The 26,210-nt window shown below is 36.4% G+C and overlaps 1 long non-coding RNA gene across 2 annotated transcripts in view; it reads left to right on the forward strand.

Annotated features, from left to right (window-relative positions):
- The window catches only part of LOC123327701, a 68,752-nt gene that overhangs the window by 10,838 nt on the left and 31,704 nt on the right, over window positions 1-26,210 (forward strand). The window contains exons 2-3 of one of the 2 annotated variants that reach the window (XR_006542375.2): window positions 3,827-3,892; window positions 19,443-19,577. This is a non-coding gene — a long non-coding RNA (uncharacterized LOC123327701). The remainder of the gene's footprint in view (window positions 1-3,826; window positions 3,893-19,442; window positions 19,578-26,210) is intronic. The other variant, XR_006542374.2, reaches the window with a different exon arrangement.

Raw genomic sequence — 26,210 nt, forward strand, 5'->3', positions numbered from 1 at the left:
GCCATTTTGGACTACTTTTCCCTATTCTACCTACCTAACAATATTCATCTTTCTCTCTCTTCACTTACTATGATATCCTCTATGTCCATCCATGTTGCTGCAAATGGCAATATCTTATTCTTTTTATAGCTGAGTAATATTCTCAAAAGCATATTTTAATGTCTACTTAATTTCAATGAGCATGATAGGTTATTTACATTAGGACCTCAGTCTATCTCTCTAGAACTCCCAGTCAATATGTAGGTAATTGCTTTAGTGGCACTAGCTACTCTAGCTTGAAATTTTATGCTCTGTGTTAGTTTATTTTCTGTCTCTTCCACTAGAATGTAAGCACATTGAAGGTAGCAACCTAGTCAGTCAAGTTCACTAACTGGAAGAGTTTGGGGCACATAGTTTATCAAGAAATACTTGTGGAATGAGTGGAATAATGATCCATATACATAGTTTTACACTATGTTAATCTAGGTTTTCCTGGTGCACAGTACTGTAATTTTCAGTTAGAATTTGTACATGAATCACAATCCTGCTTTCAAGACTGAACATATAAATGATTTTAGTAAATTATTCTTCCCCAACTTAATTTGACTGAATAAGGGTAAAACTGATCACAGGTGCCCTTGGCCTGCAGTGGCTTGAAGCAGGATTTTGGTTCTTGGCCGGAGATTGAAGTCAGATGGTGGTAGTGAGAACACTGAATCCTAGCTTACACTAGACCAGTGGTCAGTGATAAGGATCGAGCCTGTATGACTTTGCAGAAGATGAATTTCAGCAAAGAAACGGAAGCCCTAAAACAACTAAACTGTTTATTAGAAGGAAAATGTATGTAAATAGGCACACAAAGGCAAGCTCAGAGAGAGTGGTTCCCTCCTGGAAGTTTGAATCACTTATATTGGGGTGTTTCTTCTGAGTTTCCTCTGGCCAATCATCTTGCTTTGCTTGGTTCCAAGTTCCTATTTGGTTTATGTCAAGATTATCCTCTGTGTGCATGGACATGTCTTAGCCAAGATGGATTCTAGCAAAAAGGTCTATGAGTAGTTTGACATCACTCCCTTTTTTACCTTCAAGAAGCCTTTCTGCACTTGTGTAGTCAAAAAGTTCTCCTTGACTTGGAGAATGAGCAATGTGTGGTCTTTTATCTCTTAATCTAGGCAAGACTCAGCTCCTCTCTTGCTTCTGTATTTTGGAGTAGCTGTCCACAGGGGACAAACTCGAGCTGCTCAGCCTGGGGCCCATCTATCTCTTGCCTCAAAGCCACTATGGTAATAAGAACCAGAGAGAAAACAAGGAGTTAGATTTGCATGAAATATCTAAGGGTCATAAGAGCGAGAGAAGTTATCTCCTCATTTTCTCTTTCTCACTTTCTCCACTATCTCCTTTGACTGAGAATATGCACCATTTGTTAAAGCAAAATATAAGGTGTACATGGGGCTTCCCAGGTGGCTCAGTATTAAAGAATTTTCCTGCCAAGAAGGAGATATGGATTCGATCCTTGGGTCAGGAAGATACCCTGAAGAAGGAGACGGCAACCCACTCCAGTATTCTTGGCTGAGAAATCCCATGGACAGAGGACCCTGGCAGGCTGCTGTCCATTGGGTCACAAAGAGTCAGACACTGTAGCAGCAACAGCATATGGTATACATGCCTTATAGGGATTCATCATGATAAGACAAAGATTTTGTGTTTTAAGGGATGAGCATCGGGGAATAGAGTACCTGGAAAAATGCTAGCGATTTTCAGGCTGAGCTGTCTCCTTAAATACATTTCCATGGTTCATTAATTTCATAACTTTTTTTCAGTTTGTCATATCAAAATATATGAGTTCAGTACCTACAGAACCTCCTGCTTTAAAAAGAACTAAACATCCTCATAAGGATGTTTTCTGAAGTTTAAAAAAATAAGGTTAAATTGATTCATGTGGATTATAATAGCATGCCAGAGCATCATTTATGTATCTCTAGCAAAATTCCTGGAATGTAACCTGAAAGGACTAATATGGCTAATGCAATTTGTATCAGCAATTTTAAATAAGAAAAAATATTATGTTTGATAGTGAGATGATTTGGATAGTAAAATACATTCAAGTGAATATGACACACATACATACACAATATAAGCTATTTGTAGAGTTTCTAAACCATATGTTTAAAATAAATAAATTATAGTTAAATATGTAGTTAGCAGTAATATGTGCATCATGTCTAATTCCACTTTGTGTAAAACCACTGGAACATTTCAGAAGTCATTCTTGATTGCATTTTCCTAGTATGTATACAGAAACCATGAAAGCATAACTTTGTAGGAAACAGGTGAGGTCATGCCTAAGGCTAAATTCTGATGAACTCTGATTTTTGGATTGAAATATATAGGCTAGGTTTATGAGTTGAAACTCAATCTGTAGTTTAGTCTCATTTTAGGATTCAATAGTGAAGAAGTAATCAAGTGCTAGCTTGCACACTCAACCCCTTAATTGTATAGGTGATTGCAGTCCATTATATACGTGTGTGTGTGAGAGAGAGAGAGAGAGAGTCACTCTGTCATGTCCTACTGTTTCCAATCCCTTAGACTGTATCCGCAAGGCTCCTCTATCCCTGGAATTCTCCAGGCAAGACTACTGGAGTGGGTTGCCGTTCCCGTCTCCAGTATATATACATACTGAAGTATAAAGAATTTTTTGCATTGAATTAATTAACAATTAAAAATATACTAGGATTAGTAGTCTTCTTGTTACATCAATATATACAATTAATCTTAATTTCCTGAAATCTAGTTATTGTAACTCTCTATTCCCACTGTGTGGCTCTAAAATTTTTAAAAGCTAGTTAAAAATAAATGAGATTTTCTAATCCAGGAAGAGAAAGATGAAGACATAAGACTAAAAGAGACTAGAAAATTTGATATCCTCTTACAGTGATATATAATAATAAATACTGTAGCTTCAGGATATAAATTCACATGACCCCCTGCTGAGGGCTATGAGAAAGAATTATTTTGGCACAATCTCTGTCTTTAGAACCTCACACCTCAAGACAAACACAGAAATGAAATTAAATATGGAAAAGACATAGCAGCTGTAGAATAAAAATGTTAAATAATTGCATAAATAAACAGACATGTAATACCTTTGGGTCAAAAGAGAAAAGAAAATTATGAAAAAATAGAAAATTAATAAAATGCCATCATTTTTTGACTTAAAAATAATTATTCCACCAGTGATTAGATATGTTTAGCTGAGTAACCTCCAAATAATGTGATGGATAAAAATTCATACTCATGAGGAAAAGAGAATGCTTTATTTGATTTAATAGAAATGTATAATTATGTGTAGATTTTAGATATAGTTGACCAGGGTAAGGCACTGAGAAACTAATCACTGAATGGCAGAAGGAAATTTAAAATGTTTACAAGCAATTATTTCCAAATTATTCTCCACTCATTCCAAATACTGTGATACATACAATTTGCAAAGGTTTTAGTTAAAATACATTGTCACGTAAGTTTTTTTCCTAGTCTCCTCATTGAGGACTCCTAGAGGCAGATTTGTGATATATTTAAATCTTACCTAATTGGAAGACATAGTTTCTTAAATAAACATTTTAAAAATACGCTTAGCCCTTTAAGCTCTTTTATACTTCCACTGGTTAACCAAATATTTTCTCAAACCAGTAGACTCAGTGTTTATTATTTAGTAGTAAGCATGAGTCCTGGTGCCTTTTCAGTGGTATAATGGATGGTTGATGAACACAGGAATACACAGCTTTATTAGATATTTCCAGAAGCTTATTATCCTATGCAGGTGTGAGTGACACGCTCTACTTCCTTTTGTTAGGTGGCTACAAGATTTCTAGCACAATCAAAAATATCTTAATTGGAACAGTGGCTTCGATCTTAGAAGGTAAGTTCCTGATGAGGGAAGATGATGAAGATTGTGTGTTTGTGCCGGGGTTAGGTATCACGGAGACACAAAGAGAACTCTGAGATTATCTATTTTATCTTCTTTGTTGTTTTCTATATTTTCTTGAATTTCTACATATTTGATTTCAACCAAAATTAAATGGTTTTTCTGGTTATTTACAGTTACAGAAATTAAAAATCTGTTTCATATATTATGTTTTTACTGTGTAAACATATTCAAAATATTCAATGACATTTACTAAAAAGGAGTATATTTTTGTACATTATCATTTATTGAAGAATCTTCCTTAGGTTTTAACAGTGAAAAGCTCTAGCCCATTGAATTGGGGAAGTCTTTTTTTTTTCCTTCTATTCTTTGCTTGTATTATTATTATTTTTAAACCTATAACATACTGGCAATGTCTATCACCTCTAGCAGATAGCTAACAAAGTAAAAAAAAAAAATTTTCCAATCTGTTTCTGGCCTCTAGCTTCAATTTCTATTCTGTTTCCATGGAAATGGAAACCAAATAAATAAAATAATAAAATAGAAAGACATTCTTGTGAATTTTTTAAGCTTGTGGTGATTTTCAATAAAAGTTAGTAATGGTTTTAAGTTGAGATCAAAATTTTTATTGATATTTTTATTGAAGTAAATTGACTTACAATGTTGTGTTAATTCTGCTATATAGTAAAGTGGTTCAGTTATACACATACACACACACATATATATACACACATTGTTTTTACATTCTTGTCCACTATGGTTTATCATAGGATAGTGAATATATTTCTCTGCACTGTCCAGTAGGACCTGCTGTTTACCCTTTCTATGCAAAAAAAACTTACAGCCGCTAACCCCAACCTCTCATACCCATTCACCCCTCCCCAAAGCCCTTCCCTTGTGGTAACCACCAGTCTGTTCCTTATGTCTGTGATTCTGTTTCGGTTTCATAGTTTGGTTCATTTGTATTATGCTTTACATCCCACATGTAAGTGATGCTGTGTGATATTTGTCTTTCTCTGACTTACTTCATTTGCTATGATAATCTCTAGGTCCATCTAGGTTGCTGGCATTATTTTGTTCTTTTTATGGCTGAGTGATATTATATTGTATATAAACCACATCTTTAATCCACTCATCTGTGGATGGACATTTAGGATGTTCTCATGTCTTAGCTATTGTGAATCATGCTGCTGTGAACATAGCGGTGCATGTATCTTTTATAATTAATAGTTTTATCTGAATATATGCTCAGGAGTGGCTTGCTGGATCATATGATAATTCTATTTTTAGATTTCTGAGGACCTTCCATACTGTTTTCCTCAGTGGCTGCACAAACTTACACTCCCACAGTGTAGGAGGATTCCCTTTTCTCCATACCCTCTCCAGGATTTATCTGTAAACTTTTTAGTGATGGCCATTCTGACGGGGGTGAGGTGGTACCTCATTTTACTTTTGATTTGTATTTCTCTAACCATGCAGTGTTGAGCATCTTTTCTTGTGGCTATTGGCCATCTGTAGTTCTTCTTTGGAAAAATGTCTATTTTGGTCTTCTGCTAGTTTTTCAATTCAGTTATGGGGCGGGGGGTGGGCATTTGTTGTTGTTGTTAAGTTGCATGAACTGCTTATATATTTTGGAAATATATAATTTTTAAGTCCTATACAATTTTAAGCCCTTGTCAGTCTCATTGTTTGCAAATATTTTCTCCCATTCTATATGTTGTGTTTTCATTTTGTTTATTGTTTTCTTTGCTGTGCAAAAGCTTGTGAGTTTGATTAGGTCCCATTTACTTATTTTTGTTTTTATTTCTCTTGCCTTGCGAAACTAACCTAAGAAAGCATTGGTACAATTTATGTTAAAGAATGTTTTGCCTGTGAAGAGAAGTCAAGTATTTTGTAGTTATTTCTTGAAACTATTTTCATTCCAGAAACTGATTACTTAGGTGGGAATATATAGCATTCTTAGGGAAAAAAATGTTGCTGGCCTTGATGTGACTTGGCCCATAGTCTATGTTAGCCTAATGACAACCAGAACAACCTGATAGATCAAGCAGTGTCCCACTGGTTCCCACTGGGGCCCTGGCCTCAGGAAAAAGGCATCACTTACCTTGATTTGGATTAGTAGGAGATGGAGTGATGTTTCTTGAGCCAGTGGAGCGGTTGGGGAGTACAAGAAGAAGGACTGATCTCAAAATCAAAGTGGCCTGAAGTAGGAAGTGGCACCTAAGCCTTTCAGTGACAATTTGGAAGCAGCTTGGTCTCTAGAGCTGCTTAGGTTATTTCCTCATTATTTAGGGTATCTTTGTCCTTTACCACTATGCTTTCATCACATCTAAGCTCCAGAAGAGGAATATAATATTAAACTCATGCTTTTTTTAAAAAACTACTGAGAATTAGTCACTTCATTTTGTTTCCTTCATGTTATGCTTTATCAAGCATTTTGTATTCTTCTAAAATAACATCTTTGCTTCTTTTGACAAGTAGACAAAGATACTTTAAAATCAATTCTAGATTATTTTGAACAGTGCTGTTGCCTCGTAAAAACCTGTGATGGGAGTCACAGTCTGATATGGGATCTTAGCTGTATTTGTAAGATGATGGTGTAGTTTTCCTTTTGTCTTCTCCCCTAAGGGAAAAACACCCATTTTTTTTACATTTTCAAAGAACAGAGCTATAATGTGTTTCATTATTTGCATGGTTAATTTCAAGTATTCTCTAACCAGATACACTTTGTTGGTTTTATATTTATTACAACCATACATTTATTATACACACCCACCCCTCTCTTCCCCCTATATAGACATTTCTCTAAAACATAAGAGAACCAGGAATACATTCTGTCATAGATATATATTCTACCCCTGGCTTCCATGATCTTAACAACATTGAAGAAACCTGTACATTTTGTATTGCAAAACTCATGCCTAAATTCAATTCATGTTTTTCACAATATACTTTTATTTTACATGTTCTGAGATTTCCTGGCACTTAGAGAACTCATGATTGCACAGAGAAATTCATGAGTGAGAGCAGAGGTTGAAAGCCTGAGATGTGAACTTCTCAAAATCAGATTCTAACTCACTTCTTTGCAGAATTATTATTAAACCTCTCTAGGCATCATTTTGCCAATCTGTTAAATAGGAATATAGTCTACTTGATGGGATCAATGTGAAGGTTAAATATACCTGGCATATAATTCCTGTGAAAATATGTCTTATAAGTATGTAAATTAGACAAATGGGATAGTGAAAATGAAATATAAGTGGAGTCACCATTTAAGTATTGTCCATTGTGGAGAGTAAAAAGGTGCTAAAATAATTAAAATGTGTAATTTTTAAAATATATACTGATGGGAAATGCACATATTATTTAAATATACCTATGAAATACTTCAATTCAAAAATTATTTTCAAAATATTATTATTAAAAATGAAAAGAATGTATAATCATATACATTAGACTGTAAAAATCTGTATTGATTTAGCAATAACAAATAAAATAGCAATTTTTGACACATTTTCATATACTTTGATCAGCCCGGTCTTCTGGTTCTGTCTGTGGCAGGGTCTCTGCAGCCAATTCACTGCTTGGCCTGAGAACCACTGGCCAATACAATGAACACAGCCCAAGACCAGAAGGAATTCACTGTCTTTTGTAACTTGGATTCTACTGCACTTTGTTTTATCACCAAGTACCATGTATGGCATTCTTAAAAGTTTGGCACCCCACTCCAGTACTCTTGCCTGGAAAATCCCATGAATGGAAGAACCTGGTAGGCTGCAGTCCATGGGGTCACTAAGAGTCGGACACGACTGAGTGACTTTACTTTCACTTTTCACTTTCCTGCATTGGAAAAGGAAATGGCAACCCACTCCAGTGTTCTTGCCTGGAGAATCCCAGGGACAGCGAGCCTGGTGGGCTGCTGTCTATGGGGTCACACAGAGTCGGACACGACTGAAGTGACTTAGCAGTAGCAGTAGCAAAGGGAAAGTTAGTTACTTCGTGACTAGACGGATTTGGCAAAAGAGAGCCAGGGTATGTTGCTAGTTATCTTTCAAACTTAACTGCATGTGTCTCATACCTGTTAGCTGAGACCATTTGGAACTTCAAAGCAAATACTCAAATGCAACTCTTAGTTATATTAATTTGTCAAGAAATGAACAATTTGGGCAAATGCTAAACTTACCAAGACATTGGGGGAACAGTTTTAATTCAGTCTGCCCCAAGAAAATCCGGTAGTCACCTAAAATATTACACTGAAATTTGTCAATAATTGTTTGAAATGTGGGGCTTTATTTAGACATAAATTATTGCAGAATTAATACTATGGGGAGTTTTTAAAGTAAATTATTATCAAGTCAAATTGAATCTCAAGTTTCTCAAGTGGGATGATGGGCAAAACATTCTAGTTTTCATTTCCCCCTTTCAATTTATTACTTACAAGATGCCACATATGTCCTATAGAAAGACAATTGTTAAAACAAGTATAGAACACTGAAATACATATTTTTTTTTCTAACAAGAAGAACAATCTGATAAGTTGATAACAACCCAAGAAGTGGTGTTTAGATGTTAGGTAGAATAATTAACCTAATCTAGGAAGCCCCTATATAAGGCATTTTTTTATTATTCTACTGTTAGAATGCTGTTGTTCACAAGCTTGTCAAAGTCTTCAGGAACACACATGCAAGATAATTTCTGTAAGATTTATTAAGTAATGGATTACTAAGTTTAGGATCCAAGCATTTCAAATGTGCTACACCATTTTTAGAGTAATAGATATTGTTCATGAAATTTGGTTGCTTTATATCTAATTAATAGATAATACTATCAGACTTCTTTATTCTTGCTAATCTGGCAGGGTGAAATTATAAATTATTGTGGTTTTTATTTGTATTTCATAATAACTAATGAGGGTAAATACATGCTTATTCCTACTGGCCACTCCTATTTCCAGTCCATCCTAAAGGAAATCAGTCCTGAATATTCATTGGAAGGACTGATGCTGAAGCTGAAACTCCACTATTTTGACCACCTGATGCAAAGAACTGACTCAATTGAAAAGACCCTGATTCTGGGAAAGATTGAAGGCAGAAGAAGGGGATGTTAGAGGATGAGATTGTTGGATGGTATCACTGACTCAAAGGACATGAGTTTGAGTAAACTCCAGGAGCTGGTGATGGACAGAGAGGCCTGACATGCTGCAGTCCATGGGGTTGCAAAGAGTCGGACACAACTGAGCGACTGAACTGAACTCCTATTTCCATTAAATTGCTTCTTTTATTTGTTTTGCCTTAGAAGAATACTTTATACTTTTTTTTTTTTTTTTTTTTACTTTATACTTTCAAAATGAAAATCCATTGTCAACCGTACGGCAATAGCAAATATCTTTTTCCAGTTATGTTTCCAATTATGTTTCCAAATATGACTTGTCAGGTTCCGGGTGTGACTTTTCAATCCATTGAGAAAAGAATTATGGAGAGTAGTTATAGTCTTATGCTCAATGTACTAAAATGTATTTTTCTTTTATACTTTCTACTTTATATGTTTTGCTTAAGAAATTCTTTCCTCAGCCTACTAATTAATCAACTAATTTTAAAAACATAAAAGCCTGCTGTGTTCTAATTCCCCCCATTTTCTTTTTACATATTTAATTGATTTGTTTGACTAGTGCAAATATGTCCCATATTGAGAATGGAATGTTCCTTCTACATGCTTATGATACGGATACATCACAAATTATCAGGATTCTTGGGGGAAATTAGTTCTACTTGCTAACTATTGTCAGAAAAGGTTACTTAAAATCATGTACTTAAAGTTAAGCCAAATGTTTTTGGTTTAAAAAAAAAAAGAATCCTTTCCTTCCCTGGAGCTATGAAGATAATTTTCAAAATTGTTTTAACAGTTTTTATGTTGTCTTTGACACCAAATCTTTTAACTTTATGAAATTGATTGTGTATGGTGTGAGGTAGGGATTCATATATATTTCCTCATGGGAAAAAAAATCTATTTCTGATTTACTTGAAATGATAATTCTGTCATATCAGACTGTCTATGATTTCACTTAATTCTAAATAAAGCACTTCAATGGTTCATATTTATTTTTACTATTTTTCAAGCCTCTTTTAAATCAATATTATTGGAATATATTTCACATCATACTATACATAATCTTTGTCTTTTCTTTTAACATATCTTCTAAACATTTTCCCACACTTCTATGCAATCTTTCTAAACACTACTTTAATGAAGTCATGAATCCTCTATAGAAAGAATGTTTATTGCCAAATTTAAATATTGAAGCCATAACCCCCATTGTGACTGTATTTGGGGACTCTAAGGAAGTACTTAATGTTAAATGAGGTTGTAAGTGATGATTCTGACTTTATCAGCCTAATGTTTTCTTGAGAAGTGGCACCAGAGAGTTTGTTTCTCTCTCTCTCTTTTCTTTAAAGGTACAATCTTTTTTATTTTTTCTTCAACTAATTAGTTAGTTTTAATTTGAGGATAATTATATTTCAATAACATGATGGTTTTTGCCAAACATCAACATTAATTGACCACAGGTATACATGTGTCTTCCCCATGTGGAACACCTCCCTCCTCCTTCCTTACCCTATCCCCCTGGGTTGTTCCAGAGCACTGGCTTTGGGTGCACTGCTTCTTGCATGGAACTTACACTGCTCATCTATTTTCCATATGGTAATGTACATGCTCAATGCTATTCTCTTAAATCATCCCACCCTCGACTCCTCCCACTGAATCCAAAAGCCTGTTCTTTATGTCTCCTTTGCAGCCCTGCATGTAGGCTCACCAGTACCATCTTTCTAAATTCCATATGTATGCATTAATATACAGTATTTGTCTTTTTCTTTCTGACTCACTTAATTCTGTATGATAGGTTCCAGGTTCAGCTATCTCATTAGAACAGATTCAAATGAATTTCTTTTTATAGATGATTAATACTCTATGGTGTATATGTACCACAGCCTCCTTTTCCATTCATCTATCAATAGACATCTAGCTTGCTTTCATGTCCTAGCTATTGTAAATAATGCTAAAATGAACATTGGGGTCCATGTATCTCTTTCAATTCTGGTTTCCTCTGTATTTATGCCCAGCAGACAGATTGCTGGGTGGTATGGCAGTTCTAGGCCAACTTTTTAAGGAATCTCCACACTGTTCTCCATAGTGGCTGTACCAGTCTGCATTTCCAGCAACAGTGTAAAAGTGTTCCCTTTTCTCCACACCCTCTCCAGCATTTATTGTTTGAAGACTTTTTGATGATGGCCATTCTGACAGATGTGAGATGATACCTCATTGTAGTTTTGATTTGTATTTCTCTAGTAGTGAGTGGAGTTGAGCATCTTGTCATGTGTTTATTAGCCATTTGTATATCTACTTTGGAGAAATGTCTGTCTAGATCTTTAGCCCACTTTTTGATTAGGTTGTTTGTTTTTCCTGGTACTGAGTGTCATGAACACTCTCTCGCTCTCTGCCACAAGGGGACACAATGAGAACACAGTTCAGTTTAGTACAGTCTCTCAGCAATGTCCAAATCTGCGAGCCTATGGACCACAGCACACCAGGCCTCCCTGTCCATCACCAAATCCCAGAGACTACTCAAACTCATCTCCATTGATTCGGTGATGTCAACCAAACATCTAATCCTCTGTCATCCCCTTTTCCTCCTGCCTTCAATCTTTCCCAGATTCAGGGTCTTTTCAAATGAGTCAGCTCTTCGCTTCAGGTAGCCAAAGTACTGGAGTTTCAGCTTTAACATCAGTCCTTCCAAGAACACTCAGGACTGATCTCCTTTATTATGGACTGGTTGGATCTCCTTGCAGTCCAAGGGACTCTCAAGAGTCTTCTCCAACACCACAGTTCAAAAGCATCAATTCTTCGACACTTAGCTTTCTTTATAGTCCAACTCTCACAGCGATATATGACTACTGGAAAAACCATAGCTTTGACTAGACGGACTTTTGTTGGTAAAGTAATGTCTCTGCTTTTTAACATGCTCTCTAGGTTGGTCATAACTTTCCTTCTAAGGAGTAGGCGTCTTTTATTTTCCTGGCTGCAGTCACCATCTGCAGTGATTTTGGAGCCCCCCAAAAATTAAGTCTCTCACTGTTTCCATTGTATCCCCATCTATTTGCCATGAAGTGATGGGACTGTATGCCATGATCTTAGTTTTCTGAATGTTAAGCTTTAACCAAAGTTTTTGACTCTCCTCTTTCACTTTCATCAAGAGGCTCTTTAGTTCTTTACTTTCTGCCATAAGGGTGGTGTCATCTGCATATCTGAGGTTAATGATATTTCTCCCAGCAATCTTGATTCCAGCTTGTGCTTCATCCAGTCCAGCGTTTCTCACGAGGTACTCTGCAAATAAGTTAAATAAGCAGGGTGACAATGCTTATTTAACTTATAAGTTAAATAAGTTTTAACTTATTTTCCTATCTGGAACCAGTCTGTTGTTCCATGTCCAGTTCTAACTGTTGCTTCCTGACCTTCATACAGATTTCTCAAGAGGCAGGTCAGATGGTCTGGTATTCCCATCTCTTTCAGAATTTTCACAGTGTATTGTGATCCACACAGCCAATGGCTTTGGCATAGTCAATTAAGTAGAAATAGATGTTTTCCTGGAACTCTCTTCCTTTTTCCATGATCCAGCAGATGTTGGCAATTTGATCTCTTGTTCCTCTGCCTTTTCTAAACCCAGCTTGAACATCTGGAATTCATGGCTCATGTATCGCTGAAGCCTGGCTTGGAGAATTTTGAGCATTACTTTGCTAGTGTGTGAGATGAGTGCAATTTTGCAATAGTTTGAGCATTCTTTGGCATTGCCTTTCTTTGGGATTGGAATGAAAACTGACCTTTTCCAGTCCTGTGGCCACTGGTGAGATTTCCAAATTTGCTGGTATATTGGCTGCAGTGTTTTCACAGCATCATCTTTTAGGATTTGAAATAGCTCAACTGGAATTCCATCACTTCCACTATCTCTGTTCGTAGTGATGCTTCCTAAGGCCCAACTTGACTTCACATTCCAGGATGTCTGGCTCTAGGTGAGAGATCACATCATCATGATTATCTGGGTCATGAAAATCTTTTTTGTACTGTTCTCTGTGTATTCTTGCCACCTCTTCTTAATATCTTCTGCTTCTGTTAGGTCCATACCATTTCTGTCCTTTATTGAGCCCATCTTTGCCTGAAATGTTCCCTTGGTATCTCTAATTTTCTTGAAGAGACTTCTAGTCTTTCCCATTCTGCTGTTTTCCTCTATTTCTTTGCTTTGATCGCTGAGGAAGGCTTTCTTATCTCTCCTTGCTATCCTTGGAACTCTGCATTCAAATGGATATATCTTTCCTTTCGTCCTTTGCTTTTCACTTCTCTTCTTTTCACAGCTATTTGTAAGGCCTCCTCAGATAGCCATTTTGCTTTTTAGCATTTCCTTTTCTTGTGGATGGTCTTGATCCATGTCTCCTGTACAATGTCACGAGCCTCTGTCCATAGTTCATCAGGCACTCTGTCTATCAGATCTAGTCCCTTAAATCTATTTCTCACTTCCACTGTATAATCATAAGGGATTTGATTTAGATCATACCTGAATGGTCTATTGGTTTTCCCTACTTTCTTCAATTTAAGTCTGAATTTGGCAATAAGGAGTTCATGGTCTGAGCCACAGTCAGCTCCACGTCTTGTTTTTGCTAACTGTATAGAGCTTTTCCAACATTGGCTGCAAAGAATGTGATCTATCTGACTTCAGTGTTGGCCATCCAGTGATGTCCATGTGGAGTCCTCTCTTGTGTTGTTGCAAAAGGGTGTTTGCTCTGACCAGTGCGTTCTCATGTCATAACTTTATTAGTTTTTGCCCTGCTTCATTCTGTACTCCAAGGCTAAATTTGCCTCTTACTCCAATTTTGCCTGTGACTTCCTACTTTTGCATTCCAGTCCCTGTAATGAATGGGACATCTTTTTGGGTGTTAGTTCTAGAAGGTCTTGTAGGTCTTCACAGAACCGTTCAACTTCAGCTTCTTCAGTATTACTAGTCGGGGCATAGAGAGAGAAACACAGCCAAACACAGCCAATGAGAAGACAGCCAATCACAAACACTGAAGACAGTTCTCATCAGGACCCAAATTAACTGACACCTTGATCTTAGATGTCACAACCTCCAAAGCTGTGGGAAATTACTTTTCTGTTGTTTAAGCCTCACAGTCTGTGACATTTTGTTATGGCAGCTGGAGGAGACTAAACAACTATGTTTTAGGATTCTTTTAAGTGTTATTAAGCATTTTGATACAATAGATAATGCTACATTGACTGTGCCAGGATAAGGATACATTGACCTTTGAGTTACTTTATATGATAAATTCTCAGGAATAGATGAAGTCAAAGGGTTTAGAGTATTCACAACTTTTAAAAATATTTTGTCAAACAATATTGTTTTCTCAATGGATTATATCATTATGAATAATAGATCAGTAGCACTAAAATATTGGAGAAGGCAATGGCACCCCACTCTAGTACTCTTGCCTGGAAAATCCCATGGATGGAGGAGCCTGGTAGGCTGCAGTCCATGGGGTCGCTAAGAGTCAGACATGACTGAGTGACTTCACTTTCACTTTCCACTTTCATGCATTGGAGAAAGAAAGGTCAACCCACTCCAGTGTTCTTGCCTGGAGAATCCCATGGATGGAGAAGCCTGGTAGGCTGCAGTCCATGGGGTCGCACAGAGTCGGACATGACTGAAGCAACTTAGCAGTAGCAGCAGCGGCACTAAAATATATCAATTGCACATTAAATTCAGAGCCTTTGTTATAACTATTTTAATATGATAATGAGATTAGTTATGATTGTACTTACTGCTTTAATTTTCAATTTACCACCTATATTCTTAATGTTCAGGTTCTCCTTAATTGCACAGATGCTAATTCTTTGGCTATAAGCAAAAGATCTCTGTTTTGATTCACAGAGCTAATCCTGTATGTATACACTTCGTTCAGTCATAGGACTTGTGTATAATTTGTTTGCAGACAAATAGATACTCTTACAATACAAAAATAAATTCAAGGAAACAAGTTTACCCAATAACTTAAGTGCTATTATCACAGAATAAATAAATAAATAAAGCATGGAAGGTAAAGGCTGTTTTCAAGGCACATATACACATGAAGAAAAGTACTCAGTTACAATATGAAAATCTTAAAAATCACATACACATATATTTGCATATGTATAAATTAACCATTAAACTAAAAATGTATAGAAAGCAATGACTTTAGTCTTATTTTAGAAGAAAAACTTGTACTAAACACCTTACATACAACCACACGATAACTGAAACTAAAAGCCTATTGGTTACTTTTAATAGACGTTTGGTCTCTTTTCATTATTTAAGAGATGAGATGTTTTCTGAAAAGTGGCATTAAAGCTTTCAATTTGTAGTTTTCAGAAACAGGCCAGCATGAATCGCCAAGACCCAATTACTACAAAGCAGTGGTATTCACATTTCTTTAATATTTCCCCTAACCTTATTTCTCCTGTGAGCAAAATAGCTGCCACAATTTGCACAGAATTGGCGGCCATGATCACACTGGCTGTCAAAGAGTCCCTGTGTTTCTCGCTAATTTCAAGCTCTATTGAACAGAGCTGCTATGGCAGGACCAGTGTGCAACATTAGTAGCAGTCCTGGCATGACTTGGGGATAATCTTATAGAAACTTGTGGATGTCGTTAATTAAGCACCCCCCTCCTTTCCCCTTTTGTTTAGCTTGCCTTTCTATAATAAACTAATTTTGCTACAGTACAATTCATTCTATAAGGTCAATGGCCAGCAGATAGTATAAAAAATAAGATAGACCGTTATTCCACAAATAGAAAAAATAAACTAACAGAAATCATACACCACTAAACTTGTCTCAGGGACAGCAAATGTATTTTTCCAAGCAATTTTCACAGTCTCCCTTAGAGGTCTCTCTTTCATGTACCCACTCTTCCACTAAGGAAATGCAATCTAAATGTAATCTGCTGCTGCTTCACCTGGAATCCTCTCTAGTTTGATGTAATCATCTGTTCTATGATCCCTACCTCCACTGGCAAAGTCTTTATGAGTTTACCAATGACCTCATAGGGATTCAGTTCAAATGAAAACATTTCAATCCTTTTTTTTCTTTTTTTTCATAAATGTGTATTTAACTGTTATTTCTGAATTAGCCTATTATCAGGGTTTTGATCATTTTCTTTTAACTGTGACTCTCCATTTCTAGAGTTTGTGTTTCTCTCTCTTCATCCACTTAGTAAATTAAGGTTTTCCTATGTTTTCTCCTTGTTGCTTTCTCTTCTTAGCCTTTATTTTATCTGCCTATTAATCACATTACCTCTTTATGGCTTTATCTACCACCTTGATGCTGATAACTAATACATGTGTACTCCTCCTATATTGTTCTCTTAGGAGTCTAAGCTGTATTTATACTTGCCATTTAACCTCTCACCTAAATACTAACAGAGTCTCAAATTCAATGTGTTTTAGAAATTTTTTTGGTAGTATACACTAAACCTAAACAAACATACATGCTCTTGCCCAGAATTCTACAACCTAGTCTGTATACTCCACAGAAATATATGCAAATGAACACCATAAGACATGTACAGGACTGTTTATAGTATCATTATTTATAAGAGCCATAGGTTTATTAAGTAAACTACATTATAAAATTTTTAAAGAGTGCGATATTGTACAGCACTGTGAACAAATAAAGTGTAAGAAGTCTGGCGGAGCCTGGTAGTTCTACTGTCCATGGTGTCTCAAAGAGTCGGACACAACTGAGCGACTTCACTTCACTTCACTTATAAGTAGCTGGGAGAAGTTACAAGTGGCTTTCTGAGGGACTGACAATGTTCAGTGTTCTCTGTATTGATCTGTATTCTGGTTATATGTATGACTTCTTGGTGAAAATTGATAAAGCTGCACAATTACAAAGTATGTCCTTCTTTTTAATTGAGTGATGTTTCATTTGTAAAGTGATAAAGCTATACATACATATATATCAATTTTTTCAGATACTTTTACATTATTGTTACAAAATATTGAGTACAATTCCTTGTGATATACAGTATGTCCTTATTTATTTTATATACAATACTGGGTATACATTAATCCTGAACTCTTCCCTCACTCATTTTCCCATTGGTAATGATGAGTTTGTTTTTTATATTTATGGATCTGTTTCAGCTTTGTATATAGGTTCACTTGTAACTCTTTTTTTTTAGATTCCATATTTAAGAGAGATTATATGATATTTGTCTATCTCTCTTGATTTACTTCATTTAGGATGATGATGTCTAGGCCCACCCATGTTGCTGCAAGTGGCATTATTTGATTCTTTTTTATAGCTGAGTATCATTTCATTGTGTATATATATACCACCGGAGAAGGCAATGGCACCCCACTCCAGTACTCTTGCCTGGAAAATCTCATGGACGGAGGAGACTGTTAGGCTGCAGTCCATGGGGTCGCTAAGAGTGGGACACGACTGAGCAACTTCCCTTTCACTTTTCACTTTCATGCATTGGAGAAGGAAATGGTAACCCACTCCAGTGTTCTTGCCTGGAGAATCCCAGGGACGGGGGAGCCTGGTGGGCTGCCATCTATGGGGTCACACAGAGTTGGACACGACTGAAGTGACTTAGCATAGCATATATACCACATCTTCCTTATCCCTTCATCTGTTGATAGATATTTAGCTTGCATCCATGCCTTCAGTCAGTTCAGTTCAGTTCAATTGCTCAGTTGTGTCTGATTCTTTGCGACCCCATGAATCGCAGCACACCAGGCCTCCCTGTCCAACACCAACTCCCGGACTTCACTCAAACTCATGTCCATCAAGTCAGTGATGCCATGCAGCCATCTCATCCTCTGTCGTCCCCTTCTCAATCTGCCCCCAATCCCTCCCAGCATCAGAGTCTTTTCCAATAAGCCAACTCTTCGCATGAGGTGGTCAAAGTCCTGGAGTTTCACCTTTAGCATAATTCCTTCCAAAGAACACCCCAGGGATGATCTCCTTTAGAATGGACTGGTTGGATCTCTTTGCACTCCAAGGGACTCTCAAGAGTCTTCTCCAACACCACAGTTCAAAAGCATCAATTCTTTGGCATTCAACTTTCTTCACAGTCCACCTCTCACATCCATATATGACCACTGGAAAAACCATAGCCTTGACTAGATGGACCTTTGTTGGCAAAGTAATGTCTCTGCTTTTCAATATGCTATCTAGGTTGGTCATAAGTTTTCTTCCAAGGAGTAAGCGTCTTTTAATTTCATGGCTGCAATCACCATCTGCAGTGATTTTGGAGCCCCAAAAAATAAAAGTCTGACACTGTTTCCACTGTTTCCCCATCTATTTCCCATGAAGTGATGGCACCAGATGCCATGATCTTAGTTTTCCGAATGTTGAGCTTTAAGCCAACTTTTTCACTCTCCTCTTTCACTTTCATCAAGAGGCTTTTTAGTTCCTCTTCACTTTCTCCCATAAGGGTGGTGTCATCTGCATATCTGAGGTTATTGATTTTTCCCCTGGCAATCTTGATTCTAGCTTGTGCTTCTTCCAGCCCAGCGTTTCTCATGATGTATTCTGCATATAAGCTAAATAAGCAGGGTGACAATATACAGCCTTGACGTACTCCTTTTCCTATTTGGAACCAGTCTGTTGTTCCATGTCCAGTTCTAACTGTTGCTCCCTGACCTGCATATAGGTTTCTCAAGGCTTCCATGCCTTGGCTATTATAAATAGTGCTACAGTGAACACTGGATTGCCTATATCTTTTCAAGTTATGATATTTTCTGTATATATTCCCAAGAGTGGGATTGCTGGCTCATATGCCCAAGAGTAGGATTGCTGGCTCATATGTTAGTACTCTTGTGCACACTTCTATGTATCATTTATCCTTCATAAATATTTAATAACATCACTTTACAAGTGATAAAATTCTCCCTCACACTATCACAAGAATAACTTTTAAAATATATCTAATCAAAACATAGGCCTACATAAAATCCTTCAAAGTTTTCTATGGACTTCAGAAAGTCCATAGCTGTGGTATAACAAAATGTCTGGTCTTTGTCCCTGGTTCCTGGGAAGCAACTTCTATACCCTTGAAACTTCCACCATCTGAGCATGAAATGAAAGATAGTTTATGGTCACGTGTCTGCCTATATCTAGTCTCATCTTTAACCATGTTCTGGCCAAACAAAACTTCTTTTTTTATGTCTCTTCATTTTTAAAAACATTTCCTTAAGTTATTGTTTCAGATTCATTTTAATGTTTGTATTTAAAAACTCAAATATTACTTGATTCTTGAGGCAGTGAAACAATTTATCCTTTGTATTTCTATACTATTCTTTGTGTACTTCTTTTCTAGCACCTACTTAATAATTGCTATTCCTTTAATAATAATAAATTGATAAGAGCTGGGCAATGGAGGGGATCATCTTTGTGTAGTAAGGAGTATACATTAATAATAAATAAAATATTTTCCAATTTTTGCAGACTACATTATTTATGACTTATTTTACAACTGAAGAAAAGGAATGATAAGAAATTGTATAGGTGTCAGTTTAAGGTTTCCTGAAACTGAACTTCCATCTATAAATTAAGGTTTTTATCTACAGCCTGAAGTTTAAGGTAACACAAAATAGAGCAAAAGATGCTGTAAAATGTGCCCAAATGACAATGAACAAGGACCTAGAACATATTGTTATGGATATGTTTTGAAATATAACTGTACATTATAAAAAATTGATAAACAGAAACCTCAGGTAAATTGAGTTGGGAGGCCAGAAAGAAGAGCACTTATACCCTGCAAAGTAGCAGAGCCCAACAAGAATATGAAAGGTTCTTCTTTCTGGGAAAAGACTCAGATAATGAAAAGCTGTGGACTCTAAAAAATATCTGTAAATGTTAGCTACTATAATTTTTAGTAATATGAGTGAAGTTATTAGCTTGAGTATAAAATTTAATGAAGCTTCTAAAATTTGCAACTCCAACTGAAATGGTTAGCTCCTGCTAATTATCAGTATTCATACAGTAGCCTCTAGTCCTCTTGATCGGCAGATTAAACTCTATCTTTTCTCAGTTACTGAATTTTTTGTTTACAGTTTTACATGTTTCTAGAACTTTGCCTCTGAATAAGGATAGCTGTAGTATAATGAAGAAAGTAGCTGGTCTTTGTCCCTGATTCCTGGGAGACAACTTCTATACCCCTGAAACTTCCTGAGTGATAGGAGTGTCTTTGTTATGTGGAACTCTACGGCTAGACCTGAGTTTTTGCTAATGAAGTGACTTATGATTGACTCCTAAATCTTCTTTGTTAATGAGATGACTTGTAATGAGAATACACTAACCCTGAAAGACCAATGCAATTAGATCAATGTGATTGGGGCTTCATCTTCTGGGGAAGGGGGGATCCTGGAGATTGAATTCAACCACATGGCCAAAGATTCAATAAAATATGACTGCATAATAAAATCCCAATAAAACCTCTGGTCACCGTAGGTCAGGTGAGCTTCCTGGTAGATGTGAAAATGACATGTTCTGAAGACATGGAAGTGTCTCCTTTGGGACCCTCCCAGAGCTTTCTTTTTGGGTTTCATCCTTTGAATGGCTGTTGTTTGCATTCTTTAAAAGTAAATGATCATCACAACTATAGTATTTTTCAGAGTTCTGTGAGTCATTCTAACAAATTGTTGAACCTGGGAAACTAGTGAGAAATCCTAAATTTGTAACCTGTTGGTAAGAGCATAGGTGACCTAGGAATCCTGGTGTCTGAAGTAAGGGCAGTCTCTTCGGAAACTGGACCATTAACTGTGAGATGCCACCTATTTCCAGGTAGTCAAGATCAAAATTACATTTCAGTGGCACACTAAAATGTGTGTCTGAAAGAAACTTTACATAAATTAAGGATATACTTTTTTTGACATGGTAAATACAATACAGATGGCTCAGACTGTAAAGAATCCCACCTGCAATGTGGGAGACCAGGGTTTGATTCCTGGGTTGGGAAGATCCCCTGGAGGAGGGCATGGCAACCCACTCCAGTATTCTTGCCTGGAGAATCCCCATGCACAGAGGAGCCTGGCAGGCTACAGCCCATGGGGTCACACAGAGTTGGACACGACTGAGTGATTAAGCACAAATACAGTAGCACATACCTGGTCATTTACAGGAGGTATCTGCAACTGAGCCTAACATAGTTTCCATGAGCAATGTGAACTCAACATTGCTAGTTCTTTGAATATTTAAGGGAAGAAGCAAATATTTCCTTTATGTAAAATCTCATCTTTTAAAATGTTGTCATGTAATTTAAAAATAAGTGTTGGGCCAAAGAAATCAAAACTGTCTCATATAGTGCTTCTATAAAAATTGTATATCCTCAGTCTTACAACTTTGCAAACTGTGAAGTTTAGGGTGGTGGGGAAGGGTTGGAGGAAAGGAAGCAAGAAATAAGGGGTTTAAAAAAAGGTGGGGAAGGCAAGTGTGTTCACTTGAAAGGAAAATGTCTCACCCTTGAAAAGTTGATAAATTACTTAAAAAATATATCTCACAAATTTCAGTTAGTCTCAACATATAAAGAATCTGGAAGCCATCATACCTGTTATTACAGCAATAACAGCAAAAGGCTGAATAAACTGAAAATCAATTTCTGGATGCAGCTGAGGTCTTTGGGAAAACTATCACCTGAAAATCTTGACAGGTGAATACATAGTCACAGGTAAGATCTGCCCTCCTAGATTGAAGCAGCAAGAGCCATAAACTTAGAGGACAACTTAAATAATAATTTTGGTGAATTACTGGATACTGAGATCAAATTGCCAATATCCGCTGGATCATCAAAAAAGCAAGAGAGTTCCAGAAAAGCATCTATTTCTGCTTTATTGACTATGCCAAAGCTTTTGACTGTGTGGATCACAATAAACTGTGGAAAATTCTAAAAGAGATGGGAATACCAGACCACCTGACCTGCCTCTTGAGAAACCTGTATACAGGTCAGGAAGCAACAGTTAGAACTGGACATGGAACAACAGACTGGTTCCAAATAGGAAAAGGAGTACATCAAGGATGCATATTGTCACCCTGCTTATTTAACTTACATGCAGAGTACATCATGAGAAACGCTGGGTTGGAGGAAGCACAAGCTGGAATCAAGATTGCCGGGAGAAATATCACTAACCTCAGATATGCAGATGACACCACCTTTATGGCAGAAAGTGAAGACAACTCAAAAGCCTCTTGATGAAAGTGAAAGAGGAGAGTGAAAAAGTTGGCTTAAAGCTCAACATTCGGAAAATGAAGATCATGGCATCTGGTCCCATCACTTGATGGGAAATAGACGGGGAAACAGTGGAAACAGTGTCAGACTTTATTTTTTTGGGCTCCAAAATCACTGCAGATGGTGATTGCAGCCATGAAATTAAAAGATGCTTATCCCTTGGAAGGAAAGTTATGACCAATCTAAACAGTATATTAAAAAGCAGAGACATTACTTTGCCAACAACAGTCCCCCAAATCTTGCTAATATAACAGAGTTCTAGTGTAATAAAAATTGATACAACAGAGAGAGAAGACTTATACTGTATTTAAGAAGAAGACAAACCAAGATTACTAGAAGAATGTGAAGCCTTTGTAACCTACAATTACAGAAAATAGACATAGCCCAATTCCCAACAAGATTAACATAAAACTTAGTACCCAATGCGATCTGTCTGTCTTTCAGTGAAATTTACAAAGCATGCCAAAAGGCAAGAGGAAACAGTCTGAAGAGAAAGAAAACATCAAATCCAGACTCATATATGATACTTATATTGGAATTAACAGATAGGGAAATTAAAATAACTATGACAAACATGTTAAGGGATTTCAAGCAAAAAAATAGACAACATGCAAGAACAGATGGTTAATGTAAGCAAAGAGATGTAAGCTCTAAGAAAGAATCAAAAGGAAATGCTAAACCAAAAACACTGTAATGAAAATAAAGAATTCCTTTGACGGACTCATCAGTAGACTGGCTATGCTTGAGGAAAGAATACTGAACTTGTAGATATGCCAATAAAAACTTCCTAAACTGAAATGTAAAGAGAAATAAAATTATGAAGGAAACTGAGAAGAGCACCTAAGGACTGTGAGGCAATTTCAAATGCTGCATCATACACATAATTGTACCAATAAGAGAGGAAAGAATGAGGCAGAAGGAAGGTTTGAAGTTAAAATGTCTCATAAATCTTCAAATTAATGACAGAAATCTATGCAGGGGCCTCAGATAAAACTAAATAGGCTAAATGCTTAACAAAGTAACAAAAGTGACAACTAGATGTGTCATATTCAAACTTCAGAAAGCCAAAGACAAAGAGAAAGTCTTGAAAGAAACCAGACAGGGGAAAAACACTATACCTGTAGAGGAACAAAGAAAAATTAAGTTAGACATAGCAACAGAATATAAGTAAGAAGCGAGTGAAGTGAAATATTTAAGAAGCTAAAAGAAAACCACACCCTGAACTTTTATATTCTAGGAAACTATCCTTAAAAGTGAAGTAGAAGTCAAAACTCTCAGATGAACAAAATCTGAGGAATTAAATGACTGAGAACTGCTCAAAAGAACTATTAAAATAGAATATTCAAGGAGAACAAAAATAATATAGGTCAGAAGCTAGGATTTGATAAACAACATGAGAGATGAATAAGTAAATTAAAATAGTTTACTTATTGTATAATGATATAAATGTAACTTAAGTAATAATAACAATGTATTCATGTATTCAGTAACCATAATATCTATGTGAAATGAACAATAATATCTCAAAAGAGAGGAGGTAGGAATTGGGGATGCTTTATTATAATTTCAGGCTACAGGTACAATTGTAAAGTGTTATTTGAACATTAACTTGGATTAAATAAAATACATGTTGGAAACTGTTGTACAACCACTAAAAATTTTGAAAATTATAACTGATATACTAGGAGAGGAGATAATCTGAATATGAAAATCTAAAAACTAGAAGAGACAGAGGAAAAAAAATATAACAGACAGAAAATTGTTACAAGCATAATAGATATTAATCCAAGTGTATAATCACTTAAAATATGAAAGATCTAAATACACTAATTCAAATACAGACATTGTCAGAATGGCTTACAAAAAAATGTCTGTATTGTATACAAAAATGCCATTTTAAATATAAAGATGCAGATTAAAAGTAAGGGGATATAAAAATATATATGCAAACACTTAAAAAAGCTGGAGAAGTTATATTAATTTCAGACAATGCAGACTTCAGAAGAAAAATAATTCAGACATAAAGAGGAACATTATAGAACTACAAAAAATCAATTGTCCAAGAAGATCTAAAATCTAAACATGTATGAAACATGTCAGGTGTGGCAAACACAAAACTACAAAAAGAAAGGTGCATGTCCACTGTTACAGTTATATATTTCAACATTATTCTTATGATTATTGATAGTTCAATGAGGCAGAACATCAGTGAAGATATGCTGTTGTTCAGTCACTCAGTCCTGTCTGTCTCTTTGCAAACTCATGGATTGCAGCACTCCAGGTTTCCCTGTCCTTCACTGTCTCCTGGAGTTTGTTCAAACTCATATTCATTGAGTTGATGATGCTATCCAACCATCTCAACCTCTGTCACCTGCTTCCCCTGCACCCAATCTTTCCAGCATCAGAGCCTTTTCTAATGAGTCAGTGATTTGCATCAGGTGGCCAAAGTATTGGAGCTTCAGCATCAGTCCTTCCAACGAATATTCAGGGTTGATTTCTTTTATGATGGACTGGTTTGATCTCTGCTATCCAAGGACTCTTGAGAGGCTTCTCCAGCATCAAAGTTCAAAAGCATCAATTCTTCAGCATTCAGCCTTCTTTAATGGTCCAACTCTCACATCTATACATGACTAATGGAAAAACCATTTGACTATATGGAACCTTGTCGGCAAAGTGATGTTTCTGCTTTTTAATAGCTGTCTAGGTTGGTCATTTGGAGAAGGAAATGGCAACCCACTCCAGTGTTCTTGCCTGGAGAATCCCAGGGATGGGGGAGCCTGGTGGGCTGCCGTCTATGGGGTCGCACAGAGTCGGACACGACTGAAGTGACTTAGCAGCAGCAGCAGGTTGGTCATAGCTTTTCTTACAAGGAGCAGGTGTCTTTTAATTTCATGGCTGCAGTCACCATCTGCAGTGATTTTGGAGCCTAAGGTAAGAAAGTCTGTCACTGTTTTCATTATTTACCAATCCATTTGCCATGAAGTGATGGGATCAGATGGCATGATCTTTTTATAAATGTTGAGTTTTAAGCCAAATTTTTCACTCTCCTCTTTCACTTTCATCAAAAGGCTCTTTAGTTCTCATCTGCATATCTGAGGTTATTGAAATTTCTCCCAGCAATCTTGATTCCAGCTTGTGATTCATCCAGCCCAGAAGTTCACATAATGTATTCTGCATTTAAGTTAAGTAAGCAGGGTAACCATATACAGCCCTGATGTACTCCTTTCCCAATTTTGAACCAGTTCATTGTTCTATGTCTCATTCTATTACTTATTGACCTGCATACAAGTTTCTCAGGAGGCAAGTAGGGTGGTCTGGTATTTCCATTTCTCTAAGAATTTTCCACAGTATGTTGTGATCCACATAATCAAAGGCTTTATAATAGTCAATGAAGCAGAAGTAGATGTATATCTGGAATTCTCTTGCTTTTTCTAATATCTAACAAATATTGGTAATTTGGTCTGTTGTTCCTCTGCCTTTTCTAAATCCATTTTGTACATCTGAAAGTTCTCAGTTTAATTGTTGAAGTCTAGCTTGAAGAATTGTGAGCATTGCCTTGCTACTATGTGAAATGAGTGCAGTTGTGTGTTAGTTTAAACATTCTGTGGCATTGACTTTCTTTGGGATTGGAATGAAAACTGACCTTTTCTAGCTCTGTGGCCACTGCTGAGTGTTCCAAATTTGCATTAAGTGCATTAAGTGTATTAAGTGCAACACTTTAACAATATCATCTTTTAGTATTTGAACTAGCCTAGCTGTAATTCCATAACCTCCATTAGCTTTGTTCTTAGTCATTCTTCCTAAGGCCCAGTTGACTTCACCTTTTTATGTCTGGTTCTTGGTGTGTGACCACACCATCTTGGTTGTCCAGATCATTAAGACCTCTTTTGTATATTTCTTATATGTATTCTTGCCACCTCTTAATATCTTCTGCTAGATCCTTACCATTTCTGTCCTTTATTGTGCACATCTTTGCATGAAATGTTCCC

Source organism: Bubalus bubalis, chromosome 10 (genome assembly GCF_019923935.1).
Source record: "Bubalus bubalis isolate 160015118507 breed Murrah chromosome 10, NDDB_SH_1, whole genome shotgun sequence".
NCBI lineage: Eukaryota > Metazoa > Chordata > Mammalia > Artiodactyla > Bovidae > Bubalus > Bubalus bubalis.